Raw genomic sequence first — 8,044 nt, 5'->3', positions numbered from 1 at the left:
CTTCTTTTCCCCATTCACCAACAAAATTACAAACTTTGATTCACTTGTCCATTTGTTCCCATTTCTTGCTTGCTTGGTATCTCCCCTTCTTCTGTGCAGCCACACAATTCAAGAGGGATTAATTAGTGGTGTGTATAGAGTATTTGACCTAGAGTCAGGAAGACCTGAGTTCATCTCAGTTCAGAGACTTCCTAATTGTGTAATCTTGAGCATATCACTTAACCTCTGTTTGCCTCAGTTTTTTCATTCACAAAATGGGGATAATGATAACACTTCTAGGGTGAGCTGTGTGGGGTGTTCAGGAGGACTAGAATTTCTGGTGTTAGGGCTTGCCTGATACTTTTCAGGGATGTTCATCCAACTTTGGTGTACACCTCACAGCCAACTCTCAGTTGTGCTTTTAAAAACCTGTAGCATGTTCAACAGCTACACCCTGGTAAGACTGTCTTGGCAGATGGTCTAAACCAAGTTGAGGGTGACCAACAGGCTTTAAACTCATTGGTGATTTAGGGGGATTCATGTGAAAATTTCCCCAGTAGAATGGGCAGGTAGAAACAATTGGTTCCAGCAGAAGCTGAAGAAGATAAAAATTGCTAGGAACTTGGTCAAACATCAGAAATGTCAATGTCATCCACTGTATACCAGGGCATCACCTGTCATATTGGCATTTCTCCTGCCACTGGATTTCAATGACTCTAAAAGAGAGAGTAAGGTTGAAGAATTTGCATAACTGCTTTATTTACATCCACTTCACATGAAAGTCATTATTTATCCTCTTTGAAGGAAAACAAAATAAATGAAGGTCAAAGAACAACATCCCAGGGATACTGTGAAGATAAAATGACATAATATTTAGAAAGCAATTAACCTAACACAGTGCCTGCATATAACAGACATTTAAAAAATGCAATTTCTATTTCTCCTCGTCTTTTCAATATTAGTGTCAAACAACAACACCAAAAACAAAAGCAACTCTGCATAGTTTGCTCTCTGATAAAGGCTTTCAGTCTCACATTCTGGGAATACTAGATGGAGGGGTTCCCATTGACAGATTTCCCCTTGTTCTGTATTTAAGTCTCTTTTGAGAAGTTCCATAAACAACGTATTAGTTCTCTCTCTCTCTCTCTCTCTCTCTCTCTCTCTCTCTCTCTCTCTCTCTCTCTCTCTCTCTCTCTCTCTCTCTCTCTCCATTTTGCTCCACTTATATTCCTCTTATTGTGTGCTATAGTATAAGTAAGCTGATCAAACACTGACTTACAATTATAGATGTGCTAATCAATAATCATTGACTTTTATTTGTATGCAAATAGCAACAAGAGATCCAGATGATAGTATCTAGAACTTTGGGTTCAACCCATTGGGGTGGGCATAAGGGGAAGCATAGGCAAAATTTTGTCTAATGAAGCATGGACTGGAATCTACACAGATGGAGAAGGTTCTCATCAAGATAACAAAATAAGTTATTTTGATATCAAGATACCAAAATATTTTTTTTTGCTACCGAGAGATCAAGATAAGATTTTACCCCAAAAGCTTTACAATATGAAAGGCAACTTCCCAGTCCCTGACACTTTATCAATACAACTCCACTACATCTAGTTTGGCAATGCTTCTTAACCTGATTTTGACTCTGATATTTTTGAAACCTGTGATAATACATTTCTCCAGTTTTCTTCAATGAAATCAAAACTTATAAGTTTTGTATTTGTATTTACATAAATTTTTAACAGCCTTAAAAATTTTGGTACGTAGAACATCATGAAAATTAACCAGTTAATGATTTTCCAACAAAAGTCAAATAAATGGATTTTGCTACTCCATTTAATTTTAGTTTTCAAAACCTTACATTATTTCAGTGAAGTTTTTTGCTTCCCTATGTTGGTGTGGATAATTACGAATTGATTATGTATTTTTTTCATTTGTCATCAGTTAGCAATACCATTATGTGTAATGTTTCTAATGGCTAGTGAATATTCATTCTTGTATTGCTACAATGTAAACATCATAATATAAGAAATGAATTGTCTTCAGTTAATAAATGATTCAGTTTTTGAATGTGTTACTTAAATTTGTTTTATGCACTATCATTTTTAAAGAGTCCTTTGGAGGTAATGTTTTTTTTCTCACATATTTTGCTGCTTTATGAAACTATGTTTTATTTATTCTCTTGCTCTCTTTTTTGCAAGGAATTGGGGATGAGTGATTTGTCCAGGGTCACACAACTAGTAAGTGTCAAATGGATTTGAACTCAGGTCCTCCTGATTCCAGGACCTATGCTCTAGCCACTGCAGTACCTAACTACCCTGTTTTAAAATTTCCTAGTTCACCGTACACTAAAAAGAATAGGATAGTCTCCACTACAGGAGCTGCATCCCAGAAAATTCTCTTATGGAGAAGAAACATCTATTTGAACAGTATTTTCATATTCTTAAGAAACAACAAAATATTTCCCAGATATGATATCATTTGACCTGACTAAAACTTGAGCTAATGATATTGTGTCCAGTGAAATCTTATTAAGTTGATTAAGGATATCTATCTATCTATCTATCTATCTATCTATCTATCTATCTATCTATCTATCTATCTATCTATCTACATATATACATACATACGTATACATATATCCAATAAAAAATTTGGAAAGACAGAAGAAAATCGTCAAGGAACTGTGCGATAGAAAGAGAAGATGGGCTGTACATATAGCTAGCGGCAAGAGGTGACATGTAGACAAACATAGTGTTCCACAAGTGTCTTGAAATTGGCAGAAAAGATGTCTTTGGGGTACTGGGCAAACTTGCAGTAGGACTTGAACAAAAGTGACATAGAATGAATAGCATGAGATGACTTGTAATCTCCATTACTTGAAGGAACTATAAGATTCTTTTATAAAAATAAATTATTCATTCAATAGCATAATTAAGTATGCACTTTATTCCCATATTTATACTAGACACAAAGACAAGAAGAGAAAAAGGGAAAAAAGTGCTATAATTCTTGACCCCAGGAAGATTACATGATATTAGAAGAGATCAGCAGATACACAGAACAGCAAATCAAAAAGTGATTTCTGAAAAACATCGTAGTGTAACACTTTGGGAACTTCCTTTAAAGCATGCCATTTTAGGTAAATTGAAACAAGTCAATACTTTTACAAAATAGATATGAATAGAAAATACGTTTCAGAGAAGTTGTGAAAAAATATAGGAGCAGATAGAATTTTTTATAAAGACAAAACACCAAGTGTGTCACTTTAACTGAAATTTAATGTGTATGAAGGAGAGTGATACTTTATAGCTTGAACAGAAAGACTTGAAAGGGCTTTAAATTTTGCCAAACAAAGAAGTTTATACTTGAACTATAACCAAGAGTGAACCTCAGCTTCTTGAGGAGGGGAGTGGTATCTTCAGATCTGTTTTGGGAATAACAATTTTCAGGATACACTGGAGTAAGAAAGATAAATAGAAATGTTATTGTAAGAGGCTGGGCAATGGTAGTGGAGTATTCATGGTGTAACTGGAGAAGATATAGATTTGAGAGATAGAAGAGATAAAGCTTAGTAGCTGATAAGACTTAAAGTAGAAAGGAGAAAAAAAAGTAGATCATGATTTTCAGCTAACATATCTGTGTAACTGAAATAATAATGCTGTCCCTGAGAGAGCCAAGGGAGTTGACAAGAGGGAGTAGCTTTGAGAAAAAAGAGAAAATAAATTCTATTTTGGCTCTATTCAACATGAAGTGTCTATGAATTATTCATTTGGAAATGCCAGAATGGACAGAAAAATGAGGTCAAAAGTGAACATAACATGTATAGTCACTTTTTCCCCCAGAGTTTGCCTGTGTAGGAGATGAGAACTGCTTTGTGGTTTTTGTTTTGGTGTCAAAGTTTTTATTGGTTGGAACTGGTTGGTTTTGTTAGTTGGCTGGGTTTTTGCTTGCGTGTTTTAGACTATGATATATTTGAGCATACTTATAAGCAATAAGGGAGCAGAAATGAATAAGGAAAGACTGAAAATTAATGAGAACTAGAGAATGATCTTAAAAGAAAAGTTTCTGAGCTGCTTGTAAGATAATGAGATTCAGTCTATAAAAAGGGACATTGCCAGTGGGAAAGAAACACATTATTGCTTTCAGATTGGGGCAAAGGAAATAAGAGTGGGAATGGTGTTGAAGGGGTCTCATGTTTAGAATTGAGTAGAAGAGGGGATTTGTACGCATGTTCTTATTTATTTTCAGTATGGAGTGATATCTTCTACTAAGAGACCAGTAGGAGAGATGGTTCAATTGGTTTGAAAAGAGAAAGCCTTACTTGGAATAGATGTAATGAAGAGTGGGATAGAGAATCAATGAGGAAAGACCAAAAAGTTTCATATACAGCCGTGAGAACCCAGGAGAGATTAGAGAATATGAATTTGTCAATAGCAAGTTAAATTATTTCTTCCAGTGGTATTCTGAAAGCTATAATTTGGAACAGAGAAATGAACTGATGGGAATATTCTAGGGTTTAGATTTGGAAAAGGATGATCTATGACAGGACAAATGATCAATATCTGCAGGGCAGAAGGCACAGCATGTAATGGTAATTAAAATGGGAATTTCTTTCCCATTCATTAATAGGCCCATGTGACCTGCTGAAATCACATAGATGCCTAAGTCACATGTGGTGGGAGGAGCTTGCTGAATGGGTAGAAAGGGAAGACGCAGAACTGTAGCAGAACTCAGAGGAAGCTAGTAAGAGAGCAGTCAGGGTTAGGAAGGATGCTGGCAAACAGGCAGCTTGCTAACGTGAATGAGAGAGCTTATATCTGATTTTGTTTAAAGAAACTGGTTTGTGGGAAGGCATGGGGAAGGTTTGGGGCTGGTAGTGTCCTCTGCGTTGTTGTTGAATGTGAATTTCTTTGTGGCTGTAATGCATTTGGCATTCTGGTATGTGAATAAATGTTTTGGTTCTGTCTCCCATGTGGAGAATCTGTTGTATTTTGTGATTCAGAATTGTGGCCACTGCAGGCACTGTGGATATCATGCTGGCTCTATGTAGCATTATGTTCAACTGGTTAACTATGACATTATAATTTTGAAGGAAAGCAAGTAAGTTTACAGCAGAGATGGTGACAGGGTATATCAAAGAGCACCAGAGAGACTAAAGATTTTGTTGGCGTGGAGAATGGTTTTAGGAGTGAAAGGGAGATTATTATATTATTATGTCAGATAAGTGAATGTCATTATTATGGTGGTGAAGGTAGAATACATTTAGGTAAACAAATGTATGAACACTCTTTTGTGGACTGTAGTATCATGAAGGTGGAATTAATGGTATTTAAGGGAAGTTTTTAGCTGGAAAACAAAGACATTTGAGGGGATATCTATAATAATTTACCTGTTCTATTTGTTCATTATTCTATCAGTTTTCATAGCAATATTACACCCAAACCCTTAGGCACTAGAAATTCTTGTCTTGGAAAAGAGAAAACCTAGAGAGTGGAAAATATTGATTTGAATTATTTGACTTAACTTAATTATTTGATTAATATTAACTGATTAATTAATTAATAATTAATAATAATAATAATAAAGTTAATAATTAACTGAATTATTTGAATTAACTTACAGAAGTTATAGGAAAGAAAATTATGACTTACTGTAAATCCAGTTCAGTTTAATAAATATTTGTCTACTCCATTCTGGTTGTTTTTAAAGATAATTTGGGATATTCAATAAAGGGATAAGTCAACCTACAAAAGTAGTGAGTATCCACTCAACAAACTGTACGAGGAGAGGGTATGACCATCTACTTGAGATAAAGTAGGTTAAAGACAGAATTATATGTCTTCTAACACCCCTCTTTATGTTCCAAAGTTATCTGCAACAACTTTGAACAGCAACATATCTCTCTATAAGGAAACTCAGTAATGAAATTTAATTACTATGAAATATAACTTGTCGAATATTTTTAATGAGTTACTTGAATATCTCTAATAATAATAAGAAGAATAACTAGCATTTTGAGGTATACACAACTTTTCCATACATTATCTAATTTGATTTTCACGACACCATAAGGCAGGTTCAATTGTTATCTCTCTCTCACTCTCTTTCTCTCTCTCCTTCCCCCTTTCTCTTTCTTCCTTCCATTCCTTCTGCCTTTTGATCTGGGCCTGTCATCAAAGTGTCAGAAGGAATTACTAACTACAGATGTGTCTTCAAGCATGGAAATTCCTTAATCCCATTTGCTAGCACAACTTGATAGCTTTAGCTGATAATCTTAGAAAACTCCCTTCTGTGTTAAATAATATAGCTAGGATCATGTGGTCAGGGTATGTCAGAAATAGGACTTGATAACAAGTCTCATCAATACAACGACACTATTCTACTCTTCTATTTACTGTTTCTGTGCCAATATTTTTGTAGAAACCATTCATAGAATTTTAATTTCTTTATCATTATCTCTATATCTATTATCTTATCTATCCAATTACAATTACAATACATACATATACATACATACACACATACATATAAACATATATTATTTTCCTTTATGTACTACTTTGTTTCTTTTCATATCAGTTCCATTGAATACATTATTTTTATTTTTGAACACCTAGTGTCTTCCACCCAATAGTCTCCAAATGTCCATTTTGATTACCAATTATGCCAGAAAGCTAATACTAGTCAGATTCAAAAGAATGGTGAAAAGTTAAAATTGAGGTTGCCATGCTGCATACACTTTTTTTGGTTTAAAAAACACTTTGAAAGAGACAAGACAGCCTTTTCTGGATCCCTAGCCTAATCTTCCTACATAGCAGCCTGGCTGGGAGGCACCATGCCCCCATTCGACTTTTTTGCCTTCTTGCTCTTGGCTGCTAGTGCCATAGTCGAATGGTTCCCTGAGATAGAAGTGATGGACCCCTGGAACCTCTACAAAGCACACTACTTCTCTTGAGCCCTGCCAGATGATGAGGATGTGGGAGAGGCCCTACTGGAACAAGAGCCTGATGACTTTGCACTGTCAGGCTCAGGAGACACAGGTGATAGCAAGTCATCTGAGACATTCCTTAACACAGTTAAGCCATCGGTGCCCCTGGATAATTACATTCTTGAGCAGAGGGAACGTTCAAGCCAGGGTATAAGAACTCTGAAGAGCTGGAGGAGAATGGAATCTTGTCCAAGAAGAGATTTTCCTTTGAGGAAGAAAATATAAACAAAAAAGTGTCAATGTGTGGCACTTCCTTCTCATCTTTGAGAAGACAGAAATCTTGGCAACTCGGATTGCTGACGATACTGTGGGTATCCTGTTTGCTATATTCCTAGTTCTGCTGCTGCTCTGTCCAATGAAAAAGAAGGATGAAGGAAGCTCTGATCTGGGCAAGAACCTCATCTACAAGAAGTTTCTACAAATAAGGCCCTCCAGGGGACAGCAGAACATAGACTTAGGTGTGGGGAGGGAAGGGTTGGCACATTAATGGGAGGAGAAGACACTGACCAGGCAGTGTGTCTCCACAATTTCCTTTTGCTTATTTCCCCCTCTTCCCACAAAGTGAGTGCTTTTGCATTTGAGAAAGTGGGGGTAAGTTATATAAGGGAAAATTTTCCTCTTTGTCACCCCCATCCCCTCTTCTTCTTACTAGTTCGTCATGTCTTTCTGACCCCCAGTTTTTTCATATGAAGGACAATACTTCTCCAGCCTGAAAGTCAGAGTTGGACAAGGAAATTTCTTCCTGATCTGATCTTAGAATTTTGTGATACCTGGTCTAATATTGATCATTCTGGAGTCTGAGAGAGAACTGTTGGAGGAGAGAGGGGAACTAGATGGACCAGAACCATTTCTTGAGGCAGTACAGGCAGAGTCCTACATGACTCTCATTTCTCTCCAGGACAAGTTGTCCTCTTATGGAGGGGTTGACCAGGGTCACTCCATACCTTCAAGGCATTGCAATTGCTGAAGGAGAAAGAGGTGGCATTATTAACACATAAAGATATTTATGATATTGATGACGTTTATAGCAATGCATTATACTAGAGTGGCATCAGGGAGAAGAGATAG

At 36.2% G+C, this 8,044-nt stretch overlaps 1 pseudogene; it reads left to right on the top strand.

Annotated features, from left to right (window-relative positions):
* Window positions 1-6,823: 6,823 nt before the first annotated feature.
* Window positions 6,824-7,463, top strand: LOC140512207 (syndecan-4 pseudogene; annotated as a pseudogene).
* Window positions 7,464-8,044: the final 581 nt, after the last annotated feature.

The sequence above is a fragment of the Notamacropus eugenii genome, chromosome 6 (genome assembly GCF_028372415.1).
Source record: "Notamacropus eugenii isolate mMacEug1 chromosome 6, mMacEug1.pri_v2, whole genome shotgun sequence".
NCBI classification, from domain to species: domain Eukaryota; kingdom Metazoa; phylum Chordata; class Mammalia; order Diprotodontia; family Macropodidae; genus Notamacropus; species Notamacropus eugenii.
Note: the sequence above shows the minus strand (reverse complement) of the source record. Positions and strands in the feature narration are given on the sequence as shown.